At 38.3% G+C, this 25,354-nt stretch overlaps 1 protein-coding gene across 1 annotated transcript in view; it reads left to right on the top strand.

Moving 5' to 3' along the window:
* Nucleotides 1–25,354, top strand: part of RELN (reelin) — a 558,072-nt gene that overhangs the window by 31,875 nt on the left and 500,843 nt on the right. The window lies entirely within an intron of this gene.

Raw genomic sequence — 25,354 nt, 5'->3', positions numbered from 1 at the left:
TTATGTTTTCTGACGCTGCAGATAGACTGTAGGATGATGTGAAGAATCAGACTTAAGGGTCCCACTAATTCTTGAACTCAGCCCTTTACTGCGTTAAAATTCATGAAATTAGCACAAACAAACAGATCAACAAATCCACTGGTTTTAAACAAGCCTAGAAAAGCAGTAAATAGCAATAGTACCAAATCTAAATCATTTTCGTTCTGATTAATTTGACAGATGTTACGATGAAAAGATGTTTGACTAGCTGGATTGAGCTGGTGTCTGCGTGTGTACGTGCAAGTGCATTAGATATTTAAATTTAGGAGCTCAAAAGTCAAAGAAGGCCTAGAGTATGGATGTGTATTAAAGCTAAATCACACAAACACTTATCACAGGAGATAACAAGCATGTTTCTCATGGTTAAGGAGTGTTGGAGGTTTTGATGAGGAAAGTTTCAGTTAAGTACTAGAGTGAAAGAAATATCTCCTTATAACAGGCTGCTGAAAAAAAATGAAATGAACCTAGCTCCCACCCCACCAAATCTGTCTCATTAGGACTGTGGTTTGGTGATACATGGAGTTTTCAAAGTGGTAATTATATAATGAAAGGCAATTACAAGATTTAAATTAAAGAACATGTACTTTATTTCCCCACAAAAATATCTTATTTACTTTCTAGGATATTATTCCTCTATTTCATTTAGAAATAATCTAAAGACAATATGGAATGTGAAGTCAAGTGGGCCTTAGAAAGCATCACTACGAACAAAGCTAGTGGAGGTGATGGAATTCCAGTTGAGCTATTCCAAATCCTGAAAGATAATTCTATGAAAGTGCTGCACTCAATATGCCAGAAAACTTGGAAAACTCACCAGTGGCCACAGGACTGGAAAAGGTCAGTTTTCATTGCAATCCCAAAGAAAGGCAATGCCAAAGAATGCTCAAACTACGGCATAATTGCACTCAACTCACACGCTAGTAAAGTAATGCTCAAAATTCTCCAAGCCAGGCTTCAGAAATACATGAACCGCGAACTTCCATATGTTCAAGTTGGTTTTAGAAAAGGCCGAGGAACCAGAGATCAAATTGGCAACATCTGTTGGATCATCGAAAAAGCAAGAGAGGTCCAGAAAAACATCTATTTCTGCTTTATTGACTATGCCAAAGCCTTTGACTGTGTGGATCACTATAAACTGTGGAAAATTCTGAAAGAGATGGGAATGCCAGACCACCTGACCTGCCTTTTGAGAAACCTATATGCAGGTCAGGAAACAACAGTTAGAACTGGACATGGAACAACAGACTGGTTCCAGTTAGGAAAAGGGGTACGTCAAGGCTGTATATTGTCACCCTGCTTATTTAACTTATATGCAGAGTACATCATGAAAAACGCTGGGCTGGAAGAAGCACAAGCTGGAATCAAGACTGCTGGGAGAAATATCAATAACCTCAGATATGCTGATGACACCACCCTTATGGCAGAAAATGAAGAGGAACTAAAAAGCCTCTTGATGAAAGTGAAAGAGGAGAGTGGAAAAAGTTGGCTTAAAACTCAACATTCAGAAAACGAAGATCATGGCATCTGGTCCTATCACTTCATAGCAAATAGATGGGGAAACAGTGGAAACAGTGTCAGACTTTATTTTTGGGGGCTCCAAAATCACTGTAGATGGTGACTGCAGCCATGAAATTAAATGACGCTTACTCCTTGGAAGGAAAGTTATGACCAACCTAGATAGCATATTCAAAAGCAGAGACATTCCTTTGCCAACAAAGGTTCATCTAGTCAAGGCTATGGTTTTTCCTGTGGTCATGTATGGATGTGAGAGTTGGACTGTGAAGAAGGCTGAACGCCGAACAATTGATGCTTTTGAACTGTGGTGTTGGAGAAGACTCTTGAGAGTCCTTTAGACTGCAAGGAGATCCAACCAGTCCATTCTGAAGGAGATCAGCCCTGGGATTTCTTTGGAAGGAATGATGCTAAAGTTGAAACTCCAGTACTTTGGCCACCTCATGCGAAGAGTTGACTCATTGGAAAAGACTGTGATGCTGGGAGGGATTGGGGGCAGGAGGAGAAGGGGACGACAGAGGATGAGATGGCTGGATGGCATCACTGACTCGATGGACGTGATTCTGAGTGAACTCCGGGAGTTGGTGATGGACAGGGAGGCCTGGCGTGCTGCGATTCATGGGGTCACAAAGAGTCGGACACGACTGAGCAACTGAACTGAACTGAAAGACAGTATGTTGAAATAAATGTTATTTGCTTACAGGTAAAGGTGTTTGACTTAATAGCTGGTAAGCTGACAAATGTGCAGGTGGTGTCAGATTTTTAACATATTTGATTGCTGGTAGACTTTGGGAGAGGACTCAGGAACCTACTGGTTAAAAAAAATAAAATCAGCGCAGTTATGGTAACAGAGTGTTGGGGATTCTTTGTAGAACATCAGCATTTCAGTATTATTTGCACCAGTTGTAATTTCATAATGTTTAGCAGTCTCTTTACTACAGAAATAGGAATAGATCATTGTGACAATGTACAGTGTTGGAAAGGAGATGTTTTTGTGTTAAATGTCCTTTAAGAGCCAAAAGCATTTATCAAGAGTTTTTAAGTTAAAAAAAAAAATTAACTGATTTTGTTGGTAGCAGAGGACACTAAGCAGTATCTTAATGACTAGATAGAGCAGAAGTTAAAATCATTTAATAGTATTTGGCTGAAATGTTTGGTATTTATTTTAAAAGCTTATATGTTTGCATATATATGATACTAATACTCAAGAGCCACTTTTTTTTATAGCACTCATCTTTAATTTTTTTTAAATTTAATTTTATTTTTAAACTTTACATAATGGTATTAGTTTTGCCAAATATCAAAATGAATCCGCCACAGGTATACTTTAAAAAAAAAAACATGTTTTAGATTTAGTATTCTGCACGCCCTTTTAAAATAACTTACTTCACATTGCTAATTTTTTTCATATTTTGGATTATCTTGAATAATTTATCGTGAATTTATTATTAATTTTACTTTCCCAATCATTTCTTGAAATTTTATTTTAGAGTGTAGTATGTATTATAGTATCTTAGTAAGTGTTAGTAGCTCAGTAGTGTCTGACTCTTTATAACCCTGTGGACTGTAGCCTGCCAGGCTCCTCTATCCAGGGAATTCTCTAGGCAAGGATAGTGGAGTGGGTTGCCACTGCCTTCTCCAGAGGATCTTCCAACTCAGGGATCAAACCTGGGTCTCCTGAATTGCAGGCAGATTCTTTAAACTATAATGTTAATTGTTGTAAATCTGACTATGTCTTGAGAACTTTATTTCCTTTAAAACATGAGCTGAAAGCTTGATATAAGTTTCCTTGCTTAGCATTTTAATACAGAAGTATATATGTAGCGCACAAAATGTCTGTATCTGTAAGTAAAATTTAAACACAGAGTATGTGAGAGGTGCAGAATAGAAAATAAAATATTCTTTTTAAATTTATATTCTTTTTTAAAATTCTTTATTTTAAATTGGAGGTTAATTGCTTTACAGTGTTCTGTTGGTTTCTGCCATACATCACCATGAGTCAGCCATAGGGATGCATATATCCTTTATATACCCTCCCTCTTGAACCTCCTTCCTACCCCTCTAGGTTGTCACAGAATACTGAGTTGAGCTCCTTAAAAGTGAAAGTCACTCAGTTGTGTCTGACTCTTTGTGACCGCATGGACATATAGTCCATGGAATTTTCCAGGCGAGAATACTGGAGTGGGTAACCTCAATCACACAGCAAATTTCCACTAGCTGTTTTACACATGGTAATGCATGTTTCAGTGCTACTCTCTCAACTTGCCCACCCTCTCCTTCCCTCCGCTGTGTTCACAAGTCTGTTTTCTATGTCTCCATCTCTACTGCTGCCCTACACATAGATCCATCAGTACCATTTTTCTAGATTCTATATATATATTTGTTAACATATGGTATCAAGTTTATATTCTTAAAAAACACACTAGTTAATTTGTCCACTAATAATGAAAGGAAGGGTTGTAATCTAGAAAATCATTGCCCTTCTTCCTCACATATAAACAGGCTAGTCCCAGACTTGATCTTTGAAATGATATGATCTTGGGGAAATTACTTTTCACTCAATGGGGATTTCTTATTGTAAATAATGCTGACACAAAAACAGAAATATAGACCAATGGAACAAGATAGAGAGCCCAGAGATAACCCATGCACCTATGGGTACCTTATTTTTGACAAAGGAGGCAAGAATATACAATGGGGCAAAGATAGCCTCTTCATTTAGTGTTGCTGGGAAAACTGGACAGCTACATGTAAAATAATGAAATTAGAACACTTCCTAATGCCATACATATGGATAAACTCAAAATGGATTAAAGACCTAAATGTAAGACCAGAAACTGTAAAACTCTTAGAGGAAAACATAGGCAGAACACTCGATGATATAAATCAAAGCAAGATCCTCTATGACCTACCTCCTAGAGTAATAGAAATAAAAACAAACATAAACAAGTGGGACCTAATTAAGCTTAAAAGCTTTTGCACAGCAAAGGAAACTGTAAACAGGTGAAAAGACAACTCTCGGAATGGGAGAAAATAATAACAAGGGAAACAACTGACAATTAATCTCCAAAATATACAAGCAGCTCATATAACTCAATACCAGAAAAATAAACAACCCAATCAAAAAATGGGAAAAAGACCTCAACAGACATTTCTCCAAAGAAGAAATACAGATGGCTGACAAACACATGAAAAGTTGCTCAACACTGCTCATTAGAGAAATGAAAATCTAAACTATAATGAGATACCACCTCACACCAGTCAGTGGCCATCATCAAAAAGTCTGCAAACAATAAATGCTGGAGAGGGTGTGGAGAAAAGGGAACCCACTTGCATTGCTGATGGGAATGTAAATTGATACAGCCACTATGGAAGATGGTATGGAGATTGCTTAAAAAAATAGAAATAAAACCACCATATGACTCAGCAATCCCACTACGAGGCATATACCCTCAGGAAACCAAAATTGAAAAAGACACATGTACCCCAACGTTCATTGAAGCACTATTTACAATAGCTAGAACATGGAAACAACTTAGATGTCCATCAACAGATGAATGGATGAAGCAGCTGTGGTACATATATGCAATGGAGTATTGCTTAGTCATAAAAAGGAACACATTTGAGTCAGTTCTAATGAGGTGGACAAACCTAGAGCCTATTATACAGCGTGAAGTAAGTCAGAAAGAGAAATATAAATATCATATACTAACACATATATATGGAATCTAGAAATATGGTACTGATTAATTTATTTGCAGAGCAGCAATGGAGAAACAGAGAACAGACTTACGGACATGGGGGGAGGGAAGGAGGGAGAGGTGAGATGTATGGAGAGAGTAACATGGAAGCCTACAATACCATATATGAAATAGATAGCCAGTGGGAATTTATATAATTCAGGGAACACAAACAGGGGCTCTGTAACAAATCTAGAAGAGGGGGATGGGAAGGAGGTCAGGGAGGGAGAGGACATGGGTATACCTATGGCTGATTCTTGATGTTTGACAGAAAACAACAAAATTTTGTAAAGCAATTATCCTTCAATTAAATAAAAAATGCTTCCATTTTGGATTTTTGACACACAAGCAATTTGAGGATTAAAACTTATTAAGCTAACTAAAAATATATATTTCAACTTATGCAAACTTGATATGAAATGCCCAAATTGTTAAAAACAAAAACAATTGATATAGAATGAAGTTAACACACACACACATATTATATAAAGAAGGAAACATATATGCATATGTGGGTATGTATATTCATCAAATATTTATTTATATAGAAGACTTCTTAGAACACCTAGAATGTGACTCCAATCACAAAAATATAGTTTTAGTATAAGGAATCCAAACAAAATAATACAGATATTAAATGTTTTAAAATGTGTCAAATGTTTTATTGATGATACTCTTAATGCATTAATGATTATAATGGTCATGGGCATCAACAGTTCTAGGCATTAGTGTACTTAGATATACTTAAACAATTACTTATATATTTTAATCAGTAGATAATTTCTTTACAATATTGTGACAGCCTCTGCTATACATCAACGTAAATCAGCCATAGGCATCACGTGTCCTCTCCCTCCTGAACCTCTCTCCCACCTCCCTTTCCGGGCTGTCACAGAGCACTGGCTTTGGGTTCCTGCGTTGTATATCAAACTCCCACTAGCTATCTATTTTACATGTCCTAATGTATGTGTTTCAATGCTATTCTCTCAAATCATTCCACCCTCTCCTTCTCCCACTATATCCAAAAGTCCGTTCTTTATGTCTGTGTCTTCTTTGCTGCCCTACATGTAGAATCATCGGTACTGTCTTCCTAGATCCCATATATATGTGTTAATATATGATATTTGTCTTTCTCTTTCTGACTTACTTCGCTGTGTATAATAGGCTCTAGATTCATCCACCTCATTAGAATTGACTCAGATGCATTCCTTTTTATAGCTGAGTAATATTGCATTGTGTATATGTGCTACAGCTTCCTTATCCATTCATCTGCTGATGGACATCTAACTTGCTTCCATGTCCTAGCTGTTGTAAATGGTCCTGAGATGAACACTGGGGTCCATGGGTCTTTTTCAGTTATGATTTCCTCAGGGTGTATGCCCAGTAGTGGGATTGCTAGGTTGTATGATAGTTTTATTCCTAATTTTTAAAGGGATCTCCATACTGTTCTCCATAGTGATTGTATCAGTTTGCATTCCCACCAACAGTGTAAGAGGGTTCTCTTTTTTCCACACCCCTCTCCATCATTTATTATTTGTAGACTTTTTGATGATAGCCATTCTGACTGGTATGAGATGGTACCTCATTGTAGTTTTGATTTGCATATCTCAAAGTGATATTGAACATCTTTTCATGTGTTTATTAGACATCTGTATGTCTTCTTTGGAGAAATGTCTGTTTAGGTCTTCTGCCTATTTTTTGATTGGGTTGTTTGTAAACAACCAAGCTCTGGTATTGAGCTGCATGAACTACTTGTGTATTTTGGAGATTAATTCTGTCAGTTGTTTCATTTACTCTTGTTTTCTGCCATTCTGAGAGTTGTCTTTTCTCCTTGCTTATAGTTTCCTTTGTTGTGCAAAAGCTTTTACGTTTAATCAGGTGTTATTTGTTTTTATTATTTCCATTACCCTAGGAGGTGGGTCATAGAGGATCTTGTTGTGATTTATGTCAAAGAACGTTCTTCCTATGTTTTCCTCTGAGAGCTTTATAGTTTCTGGTCTTACATTTAGGTCTTCAATCCATTTTGAGTTTAATTTTGTATATGGTGTTAGGAAGTGTTCTAATTTCATTCTTTTACATGTAATTGACCAGTTTTCCCAGCACCACTTGTTGAAGAGACTGTCTTTTTGTCCATTGTATATTTTTGCCTTCTTTGTCAAAGATAAGGTGTCCATAGGTGCATGGATTTATCTCCAGGCTGTTTTGTTCCATTGGTCTAAATTTCTGTTTTTGTGCCAGTATCATACTGTCTTGATGAATGTAGCTTTGTAGTACAGTCTGAAGTCAGGAAGATTGATTCCTTCAGTTCCATTCTTCTTTCTCAAGATTGCTTTGGCTATTTGGGGACTTTTGTGTTTCCATAGAAATTGTGAAATTATTTGTTCTAGTTTTGTGAAAAATACTGTAGTTTGATAGGGATTGCATTGAATCTATAGATTGCTTTGGGTAATATAGACATTTTCATTATGTTAATTCTTCCAATCCAAGAGCATGGTATATTAGATATACTTTTAATGCATTTGAGTATCTATTCTAAATTTGCATTACTCAGTGAAAAGTAGTAGTATTCATCTGATGAGAATGGCCATATTTTATACTTTATTCTTTGCTGTAGTTAGCTTTCTATAGATAGATGTAGATGTGTGTGCTCAGTTGCTTCAGCCATGTCTGACTCATTGCAACCCTATGGATTGTAGCCTGTCAGGCGCCTCTGTCCATGGGATTCTCCAGGCAAGAATACTGAAGTGGGCTGCCATCTTCTAGACCCAGGGATCTTCTAGACCCAGGGATCAAATGTGGGTCTCCTGCATTGCAGGCAGATTCTTTACTGCTGAGCCATTGGGGAAGCCCAGACATAGATACGTAGACAGAAATTAAATCATTTATTTTGGAAAAGAATGGAAATAATGTCGTACTAAAAATCTAAATTAGCATGGAAAAAAGAATTTCAGAGGAGCAAGTGCCATAGTAATTATAACTCTCCCATAACATGACACTGTAAGAAGTAATATTTGATAATGTATAATATATGTTGAGCTCTCATGTTAAAATATGCACTAGAGTCAAATCGCAGCTTCACTGGGAAATTCAATTTTTCTATTTTATGAATGGAATATTTCTGTTGTAATACACAATATTTTACTTATGTCAGTGTGTTTGTTTTCTAGGTCTGCTGTGACAAAGTCCCATAAACTAGATGACTTGAAACAACAGAAATACATTGTCTTACGGTTCTGGAGATGAGATTCTGAAATTCCCAGGGCAAGATTGGTTCCTTCTGAGGGCTGTGAGGGAAGGGTCTGGCCGGGGCCTCTCTCCTTGGTTTGTTCATGGCCATCTTCTACATGTGTTTCCTCATGCTGTGTTCCCTCTCCGCATGTCTGGCTCTGTTTCCAATTTCCTCTTTTTACAAGGATACCAGTCATATTGGATTAAGGCCCACACTGATGACCTCACTTTAACTTGATTACATCTATAAAGATCCTGTCTCTATTTAAATAAGGACATATTCGGAGATTCTGGGAGTTAAGACTTCAGTATATGAACTTGGTGAGGGGTCGGGGCACGTACACAATTTAATCCATAACAATCACCATTGTTTTGCTTTTGATGCACAAAGATGCTTCCCTGATAGGGTTAAAGGAACTGAATATGTTGTAAGATATAGTGAGTCACAGTTAATGTCCTTGAGTTTTCTGAATGATAGAGTGTATATAAGAATAAACCATTATGGCTATTACATTGAATTTTTAAATGCCGACATTACTTGTAAGATGCCTGAGAGGACTTGGAATGAATGAATTCATTTGGGGGGGATATTATTCTATTGCCACAGCTAGTGTTCAGGATATTTGCTAGACAGACATGCAAGCACAAATACTTTGTATTATCTAAAATGCCTTTATCATACCACTTACATTTGTCTAGGGGAGTTCATAAATGCCAGATTTTTAGTAAGCTTCTACAAATAATTCATCATAGATGAAAGGCAATCACATCCCACAAGCACGTACTTTTGCTTATTACGAGTATATTTGTTGTCATCGTTATTATCTCTTTACGTCTGAGGTAAATGTGTTGAGAATTTCATCAAAAGCTTAATGCACTGCAATCATGCTTTTCTTTAATGTGCAGATCACTATGGAGTCCACAACCAGAATTCTCAGATATTGTATATCAACTCTGTTGTTATTTGATTGTAAGACATAGTAAAGTATAACAATTTCAAGAGATGGTAGAAGCACTAGCATTAAATATTAAACATTTAAATGAGGAAACACTGATTAATTCATAATGTTCTGAGCAGCTCATGAATGTTTAATACCCATATGTTGATTGGATAGTGTTTAACTGGAACCTCGGTTACCGCAGGACCGTTTAGTTACCATTTTTATTGGAAGGCCAAGTTTACAAAATAATTCATTTTATTTTAGGTAAATATTAGTTTGAACTTCTCACCATTTTTTGTTTGTTGTTTCACAAGCTAGAGAGGAATGTCTTATAGCAATATCTTTTAAACATTTTAAGCCTAATTATCTTTAAAAGTAGTAGTTGAGGTTAAGTTTGCATGGTCTTAGTAAAGTTAAAGTCTGTAGTGATTACTTTGCCTCGATTTTAATTTTTAGGTGCTCTTGTATTCATTCAGTAGATGTTATTAAGCAGCTGTTATGTGCAAGGCCTTGGCACAACAGTCAGCAATAATATACTGTCATGACTTCATGTTATGGGACAGAGATTAAATAAATAACTACTCAGGCAATTTAATTACAATACAGTAAGTGCTAAGCTGGAGGAGTGTGAGGTTTTGTGGAAATATTTAATGGAGTTTGCAACATGGTCAGAGGGGACTACGGAAACTTCTTAAAAGAAGAGCAGCTATAGTATGAGTTGCAGGCTGAGCAACCATTGGCCCAGGGAAGGGCTAGAAGAGAGAGCATTTTGGTGAGAGGGTATTATAATGAAAGCCTTGAGGCCCGTGAGTCTTTGGGATGGGGAAACAGAATCAGGTTTGAGGTCCGAAGTAATATTACAGATGAGAGCTTGTTTTCTCTATAGATTAGAACTAGTTGCTAGGAAGTGTCTGGGAGGCCTGAAATCGTGTAATCTGTTTGTGATGATGGATTATGAGTATTGATCAAGATTGATCAATTGGTGATCAAGAATGATCCTAGTAAAGTAATACAATTACAGGATTTCTTTGGCAGAGTTGGAAGCGGGAAAGAACTATCTTGCATCAGGCAATTTTGTCCTGCTGTACTTTCCTTTGGTCACCATTTGAGAGCTCTCCACTTCCCTGTGAGCACCTAATATTTGACAGTGTAGTTCAGAGCTCCTTGCTATTTGCACCTCTGTGTGAGTGTGATTAACTCTTACCAGAATTCTTGCACTTCTATTTTGGGAGTGAACTGGGGGCACTGCTGCTGCTGTTGCTGCTACTGCAGCTAAGTCACTTCAGTCGTGTCCGACTCTGTGCGACCCCATAGACGGCAGCCCACCAGGCTGGCCCGTCCCTGGGATTTTCCAAGCAAGAACACTGGAGTGGGTTGCCATTTCCTTCTCCAGTGCATGAAAATGAAAAGTGAAAGTGAAGTCGCTCAGTCGTGTCCGACTCTTTGCAACCCCATGGACTGCAGCCCACCAGGCTCCTCCGTCCATGGGATTTTCCAGGCAAGAGTACTGGAGTGGGGTGCCATTGCCTTCTCCACTGCCAGGCACCATAGGTACTACAAGGGTATCTTTAGTTGTTGTTGTTGTTGTTTTAAAACTGGGAGTTGGAGATTTTGACTTCAACATGGAGTCAAAATTGTTGTTGTTGTTGTCAAAGTTGGAGACCTTGACAACAACAACCATGGAGAATTCTCCTCCTAGTACCTTTGGTAAAAAGCTTATAGGGCCCCATTATCCCAAACTGAGACAAGCATGGGTCTCTTTCCAATACTCAGTGCTTGGCCAGTGTCAGAGCCTTTACTGTGTTTATTTGCTCACACCAGTCTGCAAACCTCAGGGGTGAGTGACTATAGGTTCTCACTTATGGTCACCTTGTCACATTGAAAGCCAGCTCAGCCCATCACCCGATAACCTGCAAATCTGTGCCAGACAGGGATGCATCTTCAAGAGACTGAGCCATAGCTGGTTTCCTTCAGCCCTCCATTGATAGATGGTCACTAAAGTGCCCTCCCTTTCCTTCTCAGCCTTGATTAGCAGCATCACAAGTGAGAATTCAGGGGACTCCTTGATGATCATGATGCAATCCAAGTAGTATATTAATTCCTGACTCAAATTGCCCTTACTTGAATTGGACTTTGTTATTTCAGTCTCCAAGTCTTGGTGTCCTGCTCCTTGGCAGATGACCCACTGCAGTATTTATCCTTGGGCAAACCTAGTATCAGAGCACACTTCCTGGTCTATGCTCAGTTGAGTTATAGATGTGACCTAAAAATCCTATTCACTGTCTACCACCCTCTTAGAATTCTTGACAGACAAATCAGAGTTTTTATTAAGGACTATTATTTAATTTACTAATAAGAATTACTACCATTATTAGTACTAAACCCACAAGGTCATTGGCTTAACTTATCTGTAATCTCTTGCAATAAGAGTTTCTCTTACCTCCAGTAAGTCTGGAGGTAGTTGGTTCATCCAAGAGTTCCAGTGCCTGCTTGATCACAGTAGCAATGCAATTTCCAGGGTCTGATCTTGGCTAGTGTGGGACACTGAAGACTTAAACTATTCTGACTAGGTCCAACAGTGTCTTGCCATTTAGAAAGGACTATAAGTTTCAGGGGGCTTCCCTGATAGCTCAGTTGGTAAAGAATCCACCTGCAATGCAGGAGACCTTGGTTCAATTCCTGGGTTGGGAAGATCCACTGGATTAGGGATGGGCTACCCACTCCAGTATTCTTGGGCTTCCCTTGTGGCTCAGCTGGTAAAGAATCCACCTGCAATGTGGGTGACCTGGGTTTGATTCCTGGGTTGGGAAGATCCCCTGGAGAAGAGAAAGGCTACCTACTCCAGTATTCTGGCATAGAGAATTCCATGGACTGTGTGGTCCATGGGGTTGAAAGAATTGGAGACAACCGAGTGACTTTTACTCACTCTAAATTTTAAGGAAACTGTTGTTTATGGAAATCAGGAGGTAGTAATTTTCAATTTATCATTTTTGAAAGGAACTTTGTAAGACTTCCTCAAGTTTTTTTTTTTTTTTTTTTTACACTCAACATGCACTTAGTTCTACGGCAGGTATAGTTAGTATTAAGGAGTATATTCTCCCAAAGTGTGCACCTTTATCTTGAGTACTGTGTAACCCCAAGAAGATCTCATTGAATTTCCATTGTCATTCCACTAAACATGATGGTTTCCTGTTCATCAGATCTCATGCACAAAGCTTTGCAAGGTTATTCTAACAATAACATGGTTATTCTAACTGGTGAGGAAATATATGTGTTTCTGGCTCAGGGTGCCTTTTACAATTCTAATCCAAGTTGTACTCAGTGTCCCATCTATCTCCCATTTGGTGTCCACCTCTCTTAACATCCATCATGACCAAGGTTGACCTGTCTTCTTGCTAGCAGAGAAAGGCTTTTCTCTTTTTAAAGGGGAAAATTAGGATTTCAATAATAGGGTTCTTTTGATCTTATCACGTATTATTTATTGTATTATATTTAGGAGAAATTCACTGTCATAAATTAATCATATTAAGTATATTTAGTGTGCAGTTGTTACTGGCCAAGTCTGTAAAGTGTGTTAACCTAACTATTTCTCCAGCAAAAATGAGTTTATTTAGAATGATCAGAGAATTTCCATTTGGAGTCTGCAAATATGAGAAGCCCCATACAAGTCCCCAGCAAAAATAGAGGGGAAAAGGAAGTTGGGAGGGCTGTTCTCAACAGAGTCCATAGTTTTTCTTTGGCCGAGTTATTGCCAAAGAGCAGGCCATCTTTCATCTTCCTGGGTTCTGTTATGATTGCAGGATGTAAGAGCTCCCCCTTCTGGTCTTCTGACTCGACTTAATTGGTGTTTCTGTTTATTAATATTTTGTGATACCAAAAATGTAAATATGTTTGAGTTTTTATTCTCAAAACAAATGCAGTTGTCTATTAATTCTATTGTTGTCTATTCTTTCTATTAATTAAGAAACAAAGCAGCAGTTTTTCAACTTTAGTACTTTTAAGAATTATTTGGAAAACCTGTTAGACATGCAGATCCCTTAGGTCTTCCTGCCTGCCACCTACTTAATGCTTAGAAACTCGATTTTCTTGGCTCTTTTTTATAAGGGTTGAAAATATTCACTGCTCCCAGATCTCCTAGGTAATTGTTAGATTGGTTGTATTCCATAGATAAGACTTTGAGAATCACTGGGTTAACAAATGTGTCCCTTAATAAGGATACTAATCTAGTTTTTGCTTTCTATTAATAGATTCATGCTTAGAATATTTGTGTAAATTAAATGTAGTAAATCAAACTGTATTTTAAGCCTTCCCTCTCTATAGATACATTTTTAAACTATGGTGTGCACATTTCACTTAACTTAAAGAAATACTCTGGCCTGGCAAGCTCTCTCTCTTTATCCCATTGACCTAGTGTTCTATGAATGCTTAAAACAGTATGATAGCATCACCAGTAAATTCTCAGCTTTGTAATTTTTTTCCCTTTAAGATGGTTATGAGTTCTTTGATTATCAGAGAAGTAGTGGAAAAATGCCCTTTGGTTAAATGTTATAATTGTATATACAGTCACCCCTCAGTGTCTGATTGATTTCCTTTGTGGATACCAAAATCTGCAAATACTAAAGTCCCTTATATAAAGTGGCATAAATAGGCCCTCTGTACATGCCTGTAACAAAATGTTGATGGTGATGATTTCTAGATAATGGTATTTTAGATGACTTAATATTTTGAAAAACTTTTAATTTCAAAATTTTGAGTGAATAAGCATTACATTATTAAGTAGAATAATTGTAAGTTAGGTTTAAAAGGTGAAAAATAATTTTTATTGGCTAGGTATGGTTGGAGATAGAGACTAAAAATAATAAGTGGAATAAAAAATAAATTAAGAAAGGCATTTCAGATAAGAGAAGAAATCATTCAGCTCACAATGGGGCTTTTACTTGTGAGATTGCCTGAAGGAGAAAAAAGCCAGTCTCCTTTAAAAGGAAGGAAACAGCTTGAATTCTTCCATGCTTTTTGGACAGCCTTGACAATCTGTATTTGTCTTAATAAGTTACAGAGTATCTAAAAGTGTTTTAGCTACCATTTAGAGGAAACACAGGAGGGTGTAGGATTTATGGTCAGAGTAAATACGGTATAAATTTCAGTGTGTCTTTTGTTTTCAGCTGTATGAGAACTCTTCCAAGGTGACAGCTTTGAAAGGCTGATTTCTTCTGAGGGGCTAGTTTTGATCTGATGTTTTAGAGGCAGGAAGGGAAGGGGGAGGTGACCAAGGGAGTAGTGTTTTCCAGAGAGGGAAATTTCTTGAATATCTATTGAGTAGAAGCTAACTTTCATTCATCCTTGAACTTTGGAAAAAGAGGTTACTATTAATTTAGCAATGAAGTTTCCTGGCTAGAATTGAATCCAAAGTGCCCATCAGAGTGCAGATAATAGATAAAAACTTTACAGAGGAAGGAGACATTACCTACAGCTGATACCCTGTAAGGTTCCTTTATTAACAAAGTCAACTGTGGAAAGTTTTAGTTGCAGATAATTCTCCTCTTCCCTGATAGCTCAGTTGATAAAGAATCTGCCTGCAATGCAGGAGACCCCAGTTTGATTCCTGGGTCGGGGAGATACACTGGATTAGGGATGGGCTACCCATTCCAATATTCTTGGGCTTCCCTTGTGGCTCAGCTGGTAAAGAATCTGCCTGTAGCGCGGGAGACCTGGGTTCGATTCCTGGATTGGGAAGATCCCCTGGAGAAGGGAAAGGCTACCCACTCCAGTATTCTGGCCTGGAGAATTCCATGGACTGTATAATCCACAGGGTCACAAAGAGTCAGACATAACTGAGCAACTTTCACTCCCAATTCTGCTCTAAACTCATTATTTTATCTATCACCCAGCCACCCATCACCAAATAAAATGATTTCACTCAATCTGGAGACATATTAAAGCAATTTGGTTATCCTTAAGGATTAAGATTCGGTTAAGATTAAAACCCTGAGAATTTATGCCTCAGGGTACTCTGAGGCTTAGCCCTAGAACTTTATGGGTGCACCCACTCCAGTGTTCTTGCCTGGAGAATCCCAAGGATGGGGGAGCCTGGTGGGCTGCTGTCTATGGGGTCGCACAGAGTCGTACACGACTGAAGCGACTTAGCAGTAGCAGCAGCAGCAACAAATGAGAGGTTGGGGATCCACATCAGGAGTTGGATGTGGGAATAATAGCAGCTGCTGGTAAGCAGTAGTGATTGTGGAGCAGGGGCTGGTAACAGTACCATAATATTGTCTCCAAATCTGAGTTTTTAGTGACTGTTTTCAATAACTTCATCCTCAGTAAGATTTCAAGTCCTGTTCAAATGGTAGTTTTATTTTTTTTTAATTTTATTTTATTTTTAAACTTTACAATATTGTATTAGTTTTGCCCAACATCGAAATGAATCCGCCACAGGTATACCTGTGCTCCCCATCCTGAACCCTCCTCCCTCCTTCCTTGCCATACCCTCCCTCTGGGCCATCAGTTAAGTAATAAATCTAACAGTTTTGAACATACAATATGTACCATATAGTTTTCAAAAAAATTCATATAATTTCATTTAATTGTTATAGTCTTTTTTTTTTTTTTGCTTTTAGATAGACCTTCCTCCAGCCCAGGTGAATTACCAAGGCAAATACTGAGTGATTTGAATTTTTTTAAAATTTCCTTCTGCTTTTTTGCCTGGCATTTGTATCAAATATAATAAATCAACATTTGATAAATACTTTATTGACGTATATCAGGACTTCCCAGGTGGTGCTAATGGTAAAGAACCCACCTGTCAGTATAGGAGACATAAGAGACGCAGGTTTGATCCCTGGGTCAGGAAGATCCCCTGGAGGAGGGCATGGCAACCTACTCCAGTATTCCTGCCTGAAGAATCGCATGGACAGAGGAGCCTGGTGGGTTATAGTCCATAGGGTCGCAGAGTCGGATATGACTGAACCAACTTCACACACACACACATGCACACACATGCACAATGTATATCGTGCCACAAAAAGTAAGGAATAGCATAAATGTATAGATTATTGAGTTTTTCACAAACTGAACACACCTGTATAACTTTCATCCGAATCAGCAAGCAGAGCCTTTTTAAATACACTTTAAACAGAGTTGGATCCCACTGTTATCTGGAGATTGGCATCCTACTTTTTCTACTTAATATTTTATTACCAAATATGTCCCATGACACTACATATTCCTCAAAAGCTTTTTAACGTCTGCATGACCAAACTTCAGATGGGTGTACAATAATTTATTCAACTATTCTTTGAATATTGGATATTTAACCTGTTTCAGTTTTTCATCATTCTGAATAGTACTGAACATAAATCTCTGACTGCATCTTTGATTATTTCCTTAGGATACATTTCTAGGTGTGTAATTACTAGATCAAAGACCATGAATACTTTAAAGCCCTTGATACACATTGACAAGTTACTCCACAGAGTGATTTTAGCAGTCCACCAGAGTTTATGAATGCCCGCATTCCAGTACTGGGTGTGTGTGTGTGTGTGTGCGTGCATGTGCATGTGTGTGTGTATCTTTGCCTTCTTGATAGACAAAAATTGATATCTGGCCACTGTTAAGGTTTTCTTTGTTTATTAATGAAGGTTAATGTTTTCATGTGTCTGTGGGACATGTTAATTTATTTTTCTATTATATATAGAAATTAAAACTATAAAATTGTTTCTTACTGATTTTTTAAAAGTTTCTTAGGGAGAGTAAGGCTTATAAAACATAAGGATTATGTCTTTTTTAAGCTCATAAAAATTTGGGAAAGTAACGATATGTTTTCTTTTTATTATCACTTTTTCAAAGCATCCATATAACTCTTTCAGAGAAAAATCGGTGTCCATTCCTGAGATTTAAGGAGCATTGTAAATAAATTGGAATCAAAATTATACATTTCAAAGCATTTATAGTTGGCTGTTTCAAGCTTTAAAGATACCTTTGATTTTTGGTTACCATATCTGGGAGACATGGTTTTTATAATTTAAGGAACTAGAGATTTGCTAAAGTAGCTTTTGCATAAAGGCAGTGAAATTTTAATAAAATAAGAAATAATCCATTCACAAAAGTGAGGGTCAATCAGGATGAGGAGGGAGGTCTGTTTCTCATTGCCAAATGTATCTCTATTTACCTCTGGTTCTATTCTGGGCCTTGTTACTGAGCAGAGACTATTGAGACTGGCAGATTGTGCTGTGTTTTATATAATATGGACAAATAACCTGTGGTTTTGAGCCTCTTAGGATGAGGCCATTTTAACATATGTGTCTTAATCCCTGTGCTAGAATTCTGATTTCCAGATGTTATAAGCCTTAAGCCTTAAGCTATTCTTTCCTCTTTTGGAAATAATTTGGCAGAATATTTTTGTATCTCTTAAAGGTACCTGGATATTAACTTTGAGCTTTACCTGTTGTTTATTATTTGCTATATATTTTGATGTCAACCAAATCCAGTTTTTCCCATTATTTTTCAAATATTTCCTGTATTTTAAGGACATAAATGATTTTCTGTAGTCGAAAAGGACTTTAGAGACTATAAGGTTTTTGGATTCTTGAACTTACATGTTTTCCAGGGCCAGCAGTACCCATGTTATCTAGGGTAGGGTAAAAGGAAGTGACAGTTACTATGCAATCCAGAGGGTATAGGCCCCAAATAAAGACACCAAGTTCAAAAGTTTATTCAAACACTGTGCTGTGCTAACAAAACATATCCATGGCCACATTTGGCCTGCAGGTGTCCACTGTGTAGAGTCTCTATATCTTATTTTAAAAATAAATTAGTCTTCCTCCTGAGTGTGAGCAGGAAATAGAGACCAGGTTTTTCTGACTTCCAATTAATTGATTAATTAAAAATCTCTTCAGTGCCTACTTCCACCAGACATTTTCATATGGTTATCTAATTTATTATGTATATGTCATTTACTTAAAAACTAGGTTTGAGGCTAAGGACAATAAAGCACACATAAACATATCTGTAATGGGTTGAAACCCACAGGGGAAAAAAGAACAATTAGAAAAATAATCTTAAAAGTATTAGAAACAGCCTGAGATGGAACACGGTAGCTACCTTTTTAAACAGAAAATGGAATAGAATGTGTATAAACCTTTGATGACTTTCATTGGTTGACAGATAACAATGGAAATAGTTCAAAGCAAGCATATAATTGTAAACTGAATAAATATAGGGAAATTTAAGGAAGGTTTATCTGCTAAGTTTGAAGAAGAAATAGAATTTTACCACTTAGAGGATGTGTGTGTGTGTGTGTGTGTGTGTGTGTGTGTGTGTGTGTGTGTGGTGTAAGAATGTTCACAGTAAAGCGAATAGCAGCAACAGGCACACAGATCCTGTGATGGGAGGAAGGAAAGTTAAGTGTAGTTAGAACAGTTAGGGTAGCGATATATTGTTCAAGATGAGGCTTAGCATTTAAAGGGTTTGTACTGGTTCCAAATAGGAAAAGGAGTACGTCAAGGCTGTATATTGTCCCTGCTTATTTAACTTATATGCAGAGTACATCATGAGAAACGCTGGACTGGAAGAAACACAAGCTGGAATCAAGATTGCCGGGAGAAATATCAATAACCTCAGATATGCAGATGACACCACCCTTATGGCAGAAAGTGAAGAGGAACTCAAAAGCCTCTTGATGAAAGTGAAAGAGGAGAGTGAAAAAGTTGGCTTAAAGCTCAACATTCAGAAAACGAAGATCATGGCATCTGGTCCCATCACTTCATGGGAAATAGATGGGGAAACAGTGGAAACAGTGGTTGACTTTATTTTTCTGGGCTTCAAAATCACTGCAGATGGTGATTGCAGCCATGAAATTAAAAGACGCTTACTCCTTGGAAGGAAAGTTATGACCAACCTAGATAGCATATTCAAAAGCAGAGACATTACTTTGCCAACAAAGGTTCGTCTAGTCAAGGCTATGGTTTTTCCAGTGGTCATGTATGGATGTGAGAGCTGGACTGTGAAGAAAGCTGAGTGCCGAAGAATTGGTGCTTTTGAACTGTGGTGTTGAAGAAGACTCTTGAGAGTCCCTTGGATTGCAAAGAGATCCATCCAGTCCATTCTAAAGGAGATCAGCCCTGGGTGTTCTTTAGAAGGAATGATGCTAAAGCTGAATCTCCAATACTTTGGCCACCTCACGCGAAGAGTTGACTCATTGGAAAAGACTGTGATGCTGGGAGGGATTGGGGGCAGGAGGAGAAGGGGACGACAGAGGATGAGATGGCTGGATGGCATCACCGACTCAATGGACATGAGTTTGGGTGAACTCCAGGAATTGGTGGTGGACAGGGAGGCCTGGCATGCTGCAATTCATGGTGTCGCAAAGAGTTGGAGATGACTGAATGACTGAACTGACTGACTGAGACCATTGCTTGTTGTGTTTTTCTGTATCCAAAGAGAAAAAGGAGCTAAAGAGAAGTTTTAAATCGGAGATATGAATGAGTCCCATGATCAGATCTACCTCTTAAGCTTCTGTGTGGAGGGGTGGATAGAGTGAAGCTGAAAGACCAATTAAGAGGTGATTGAAGCAATAAATGTGAGGATGATAGAAGTATGGAATAGGGTGAATGAACAGACTTGAGATATGGACAGACTTTAGATATATTGAAGAGAGAAAATTGGCAGTGTTGGGATTGGGTGCATGAAAAGCAGAAAGAGAGATTTAAAAATGATTCCAGTCCTTGTATTTGCATCAGGTTGTATGGCTGTACCATTTAGGAACATGGGGAACACTGAGAAAGGATCAAATTGAAGATGAGGAAATGGAGAGTGTTTTGTGCTTACTAACATCAGGGGCACAGTCTTATTCACTGATGTTGTTCAGCTACAGAACAGTGCCTGACATAGTAGGTAGTCACCAAATATTTATTACAGAAATCAGTTATGCACTCACTTTTGGACACATTGAGTTTGAATGTCTTTGAGACATTCAAGTGGTGATGCCAAGTAGCTGTCTGGACTTAGGGGGATCTACTGGAGCTTAGAGGAGGAAAGCTTGGGATCCACTGACATGTAGATGTTAGAAGATGCTGATGTAATCTGGGCATAGAAGATAGAACAAGAATTGGACAAAGCCCAGGACAGAAGCTTAAAGTGTATTGCTTTAGAGATTGAGAATAGTTGACTAAAAATGGATGAGAAGAAGTTTCTAGCTAGGTAGGAGAAAACCAGAAAATGAGGCTCAGAGAGACAGAAAGAAGAAACAATAGAATAGTACAGAGGGGTCAAGTAAGATGGGAACAGAAAAATGCCTTTGGATTTAGCAACATGGAGGCCAATAGTAACTAGTGAGAGCCATTCTAGTTGAGTATTTGGGGTGGAAGCTAGATTGCAATTAATTGAACAGTCAGTAAGAAGTGAAGGAAGAGAGGCCATAGTTTGGAGGCAAAAGATGAGGACATTTGATCATTTATAAAATACGATTATAGAACAACTAAAAGCCCAGAACTAGGGAAACTGAAATGTACTTTAACATAAATACTGAGGAGGCAGAGAAATTTCATTCACGTATAATCAAGCATTTTCTGAGCACTCTTTTGTGTTATGCTGGAGAAATAAACAAATCATATTGATGGTTTTTCTCTTCTTATATAGTGACTGTGGTTAGAGATGTCTGCATTTCAGCCACTGGTGGTTATGTGTTAACAACAAATGGGTAAAAATGCTGTTCTTTGTGGGATACCTCCCAGGATGGTTGCTTCTTCAGAGATTGTGATGCTGCCTAGGTGCAGGTATGGTGAAAATTCTTCTCATTGCCATCTTGAAATCCCTTTATATCTGAGTTTAATGGGAATCCCAAATTAGCGAAGTGTCCTCTCTTGCTGTTGCCAGTCCTTCTGACCTCAGATCCAGTGAATAAGTGCTGCCACTGCCACCAGGTGGAATAGTAGGAGCACATATGTGCTGCCAGTCATCATGGTTGCCTAGCAACAGGAGGAGATGCTGATGTCTGTCAATGTTTGGGCACAGTTTATTCCAGCTCCAGGTGCTTGATGGATATACTGATTACACGTACACTCCACATCACCTTTGGAAGTTGTGATTCTGAGCTGGGACGCTGGGCTATCTTTGGAAGCTGAATTTGGAAGAAAGAGGGGAATACAGGATATGATCGTCTGGTTACATAGATAAGTATTGAAAAACAGGATTTGGGTTCCTGCCTATGGCTTAAGCTACCAGAATAATGGACTCCTGGCAAAGGATAAAGTGTATCTCATGGAGATAAGAAACAATGTGTCTAGCAGGCACATGTGATTTTCATTGAATATGAAGAAGTGAGAGACAGATGTCTACATAAATCTGAGAAACAAATAAACCAAAAGATAGATTTTACAGTTTTAACCAGGTGTGAAGTAGTAAGAAACAGTGGAAAAGTTACACAGAGTGAATGTGAAATTTTAATACTAGACAATAATTTATTTCCTAGCTATTATTGAGATTTGGAAGTGTGTCTTGCAAGGTGAATCCCTTTGTGCTCACCACTGTCCTGAAGGCTGTGGGACAAATTCCACAATGTGATGCTTTGGATGAATAAATAACCATTACTGAGAAAAGTTAAAGGACAAAGAGCCACAGACAGAAAATTTGTGCAGTCTCTCATCATTCCCAGAAGAGGTAGACAGGGACCGAGGTCTATGTTTCAGTGGAGGGACCCCTCCTCCCTGTGGTTTTCCCTTTGTATAGAGCAAGAGAGAGGGGAAAAAGCAATCTTGCCAATGGCAGGCTAATCAGTCTGCTTGGGGCTGGGCAACCAGAAACCAGAGTTCTCTGGAAAGTCACTTGCCCAGCCTCTGGAATCGTTGGGTTCATGGAGTGTTGCAGCCCCCACTGGAGGAGGAAGCTCCTCATCCTAATGATGAGCATCCTGACACAGGAAACATCACATCCTATAGGGATGTGATGAATCATTGCCACTAGATCCAAGAAGCTTATAACCTTTCAAAGGATATCAGATGTATGCACATAGGGAAACTGAGCTTGATTGCAGTCTCTCCTACTGAGGAGAGGACGATCCATCTCCAACTAGTTTGCGGGCATCTGGACTTTTAAACAATTCTGCTCATTGCCATACTGGTGGAATAAAATTCTTGCTTGAAATACAACATAGAAAAGGTGTAATTTATTCAAAAAGAACAGATGTTGCAAGTGATACTTTAGTGCCGTCCCATACCCATCAGCTCACAAATGCCCTGTGATATATTTTCAGGAATTTTGTGAGTCAGTGTTAAGCGTAGTGATTATTAAAAATTAAATTATGTAGAATTATCAGTGAAGTATGAAGTGAAAGTCGCTCAGTCGTGTCCGATTCTTTGCGACCCCATGGACTATACAGTTTGTGGAATTCTCTAGGCCAGAATACTGGAGTGGGTAGCCTTTCCCTTCTCCAGGAGATCTTCCCAATCCAGGGATCAAACCCAGGTCTCCTGCATTGCAGGTGGATTCTTTACCAGTTGAGCCACAAGGGAATTATCAGTACATAAATAATATTAAAAATGAAAGTAATACACATTCAAATCTCATCATTTCCTAATTGCTTTACTACATTTTACTATTGTTTACATCTCTTTGGGGAAAATACCCAATGGTGAAATAATGGTGTGCTGCTGTTTCCCTTCCCAATTCAGCTCTCTCAGTGAGGAAGCAGCTGGTACCTTGACATGATCCATGGTGGGAGTTTGTAATATTTATAAAACACCAGAATCTTTTGCCCAGAGAGGCAGTTGGTGCACATTTAGCAATATACCACTGCCATATCCTTAAACCGGCATGTGATTGTGCTCCAGTATGCTTCTAACGGCCAAATCTGCATCTCTGATCCAGAGGACTTTTTCTGGAAGGTCACTTCGCTCATGCCCAAGTTCACTGAAGGCAGGAGCTAATTCCTCCAGGAGCAGCCTTCACAGTGAATGACGGGAATCAGTGTATAAATATCCCAGATCCCTTCACCCTTAAGGGGGATAATTTTGAGGCAAGTGTTCTATATGTTTCCCAATGGTATCTTATTTCATATTGTGCTTTCTATTGCCCTCCCTTCCCTTATCACTTCTTTTCACTTCTGTCTCTCTACCTTGCCTCAGGGGCCACTCTGAGGGAGTTGTGTAGAAGGAAAGGGAGTAGTGCAGTGTGGAAGGTGGAAGCATATTGGAGAACTTTGGGGTAGGATCAAGGGAAGAAGCAGAGGTATGATTTCCTGTGAGAATTAATGATAAACCTGCCACATGGCAGACATAGATGATGATGTTCTCATAGCTGGCAGAAAAGCAAGATAGAGGAGTCATGGGGGACTTTGATTGTATTCACTTAATTCTAATTCAAAATCATACTTAGAGCTGAGTATATTTTCTTAAAATATACTTAGTCTATTAGGTACTATGGTCAGTGGTATAGGGATGTGATGAATCATTGCCACTAGTTCCAAGAAGCTTATAACCTACCAAGGGATATCAGATGTATGCACATAAACATTTCGAGGTAGAAGATGGTGAGCTTTACATAGCTGAGAATGATTGCAGCTCTCAGGAAGGAGAATGAAGGCTTCAATGGATATGGAATGTGCTATTACAGTTTTTAAAAATTTTGGTTTTATTGAGGGAACATAGGTTTATACATTACATGTTTCATGTGTATGTCATTATATTTCTACTTTTATATACACTGTAGCATGCTTACCACCAAAAGTTTAGGTTTCATCTGTCAACATGTTGATCATGTTGATCAACAAGTCGATCCCATTTATCCATTTGCAGCCCCCTCACAGCCACCTCTGTTAACTACTATTCTATTCTCCATATCTGTCTGTTTTTGTTTGGTTTATTTTTATTCACTTGTTTTTTGTTTGTTTTTATTTTGGTCACTCTATTTTTGTTTTGTCTTTGCTTTGTTTGTTTTTACACATGGGTGAAGTTATGCAGTATTTGTCTTTCTCTATCTGATTTATTGTACTTAGCATAATATTCTTAGGTCCATCCATGTTGCAGATGGCTAGACATCATCTTTTATGATTGAATAGTATTCTATTTGTATGTATGCATATACACCACATGTTCTTTATCCATTCATTTGTTGATAGGCACCTAGATAGTTTCCATATCTTGGCTATTGTAAATAAAACTGCGATGAACATAGGGTGCATATATCTTTTTAAGTTACTGTTTTTGTTTTCCTTGGATGAATACCCAGAAGTGGAATAACTGGATCATGTGGTAATCCTGTTCTTAATTTTTTGAGGAATCTCCATACTACTTTCCATAGTGGCTGCACCAGTTTAAATTTCCACCAATAGCACATAAGAATGGTCTTTTCTCTACATCCTGACCAAGACTTGTTATTTTTTGCCTTTTTGATAATGATCATTTTATCAAGCATGAAGTAATAGTGTGATTTATAATAAAAAATGTGTATTTGTTCTTCATCCCTGTTTCTGGCACAGAACTCCTAAAACCCTTGGGATTTCCTAAGTGATGAGAGCTATTAAACGTGTTGTTTGTTATTATAATGAGGTGACTTTTAGAAGGCACCTAAGGATGGGACAGGTTGCCAGTGGGGCCAGCAACATGATTAGAGGGTTGGAACTTTCAGCCTCTACCCCTCCCTCCAGGGAGGGGAAAGGGACTAAAGATTGACCTATGGCCAGTGATTTTATCAGTCATAGGTATATACTGAGCCTGCATAAAAACCCAAAAGGATGGGGTTTGGGGAGCTTTCATGTTGGTGAACTCACAGAGATTTGGGGAGAGTGGGACACTTGTAGAGCATGGAAGCTCTGTGTTTCTTCCCACATACTTCACTCTAAGCATTTCTTCCATCTGGCTGTTGGTTCATCCTTTAATAGCCTTTGTAATGAACCACTAATGT

This window comes from Bos indicus, chromosome 4 (assembly GCF_029378745.1).
Source record: "Bos indicus isolate NIAB-ARS_2022 breed Sahiwal x Tharparkar chromosome 4, NIAB-ARS_B.indTharparkar_mat_pri_1.0, whole genome shotgun sequence".
Taxonomy (NCBI): Eukaryota; Metazoa; Chordata; class Mammalia; order Artiodactyla; family Bovidae; genus Bos; species Bos indicus.
This window is presented reverse-complemented; position numbering and strand designations above follow the sequence as displayed.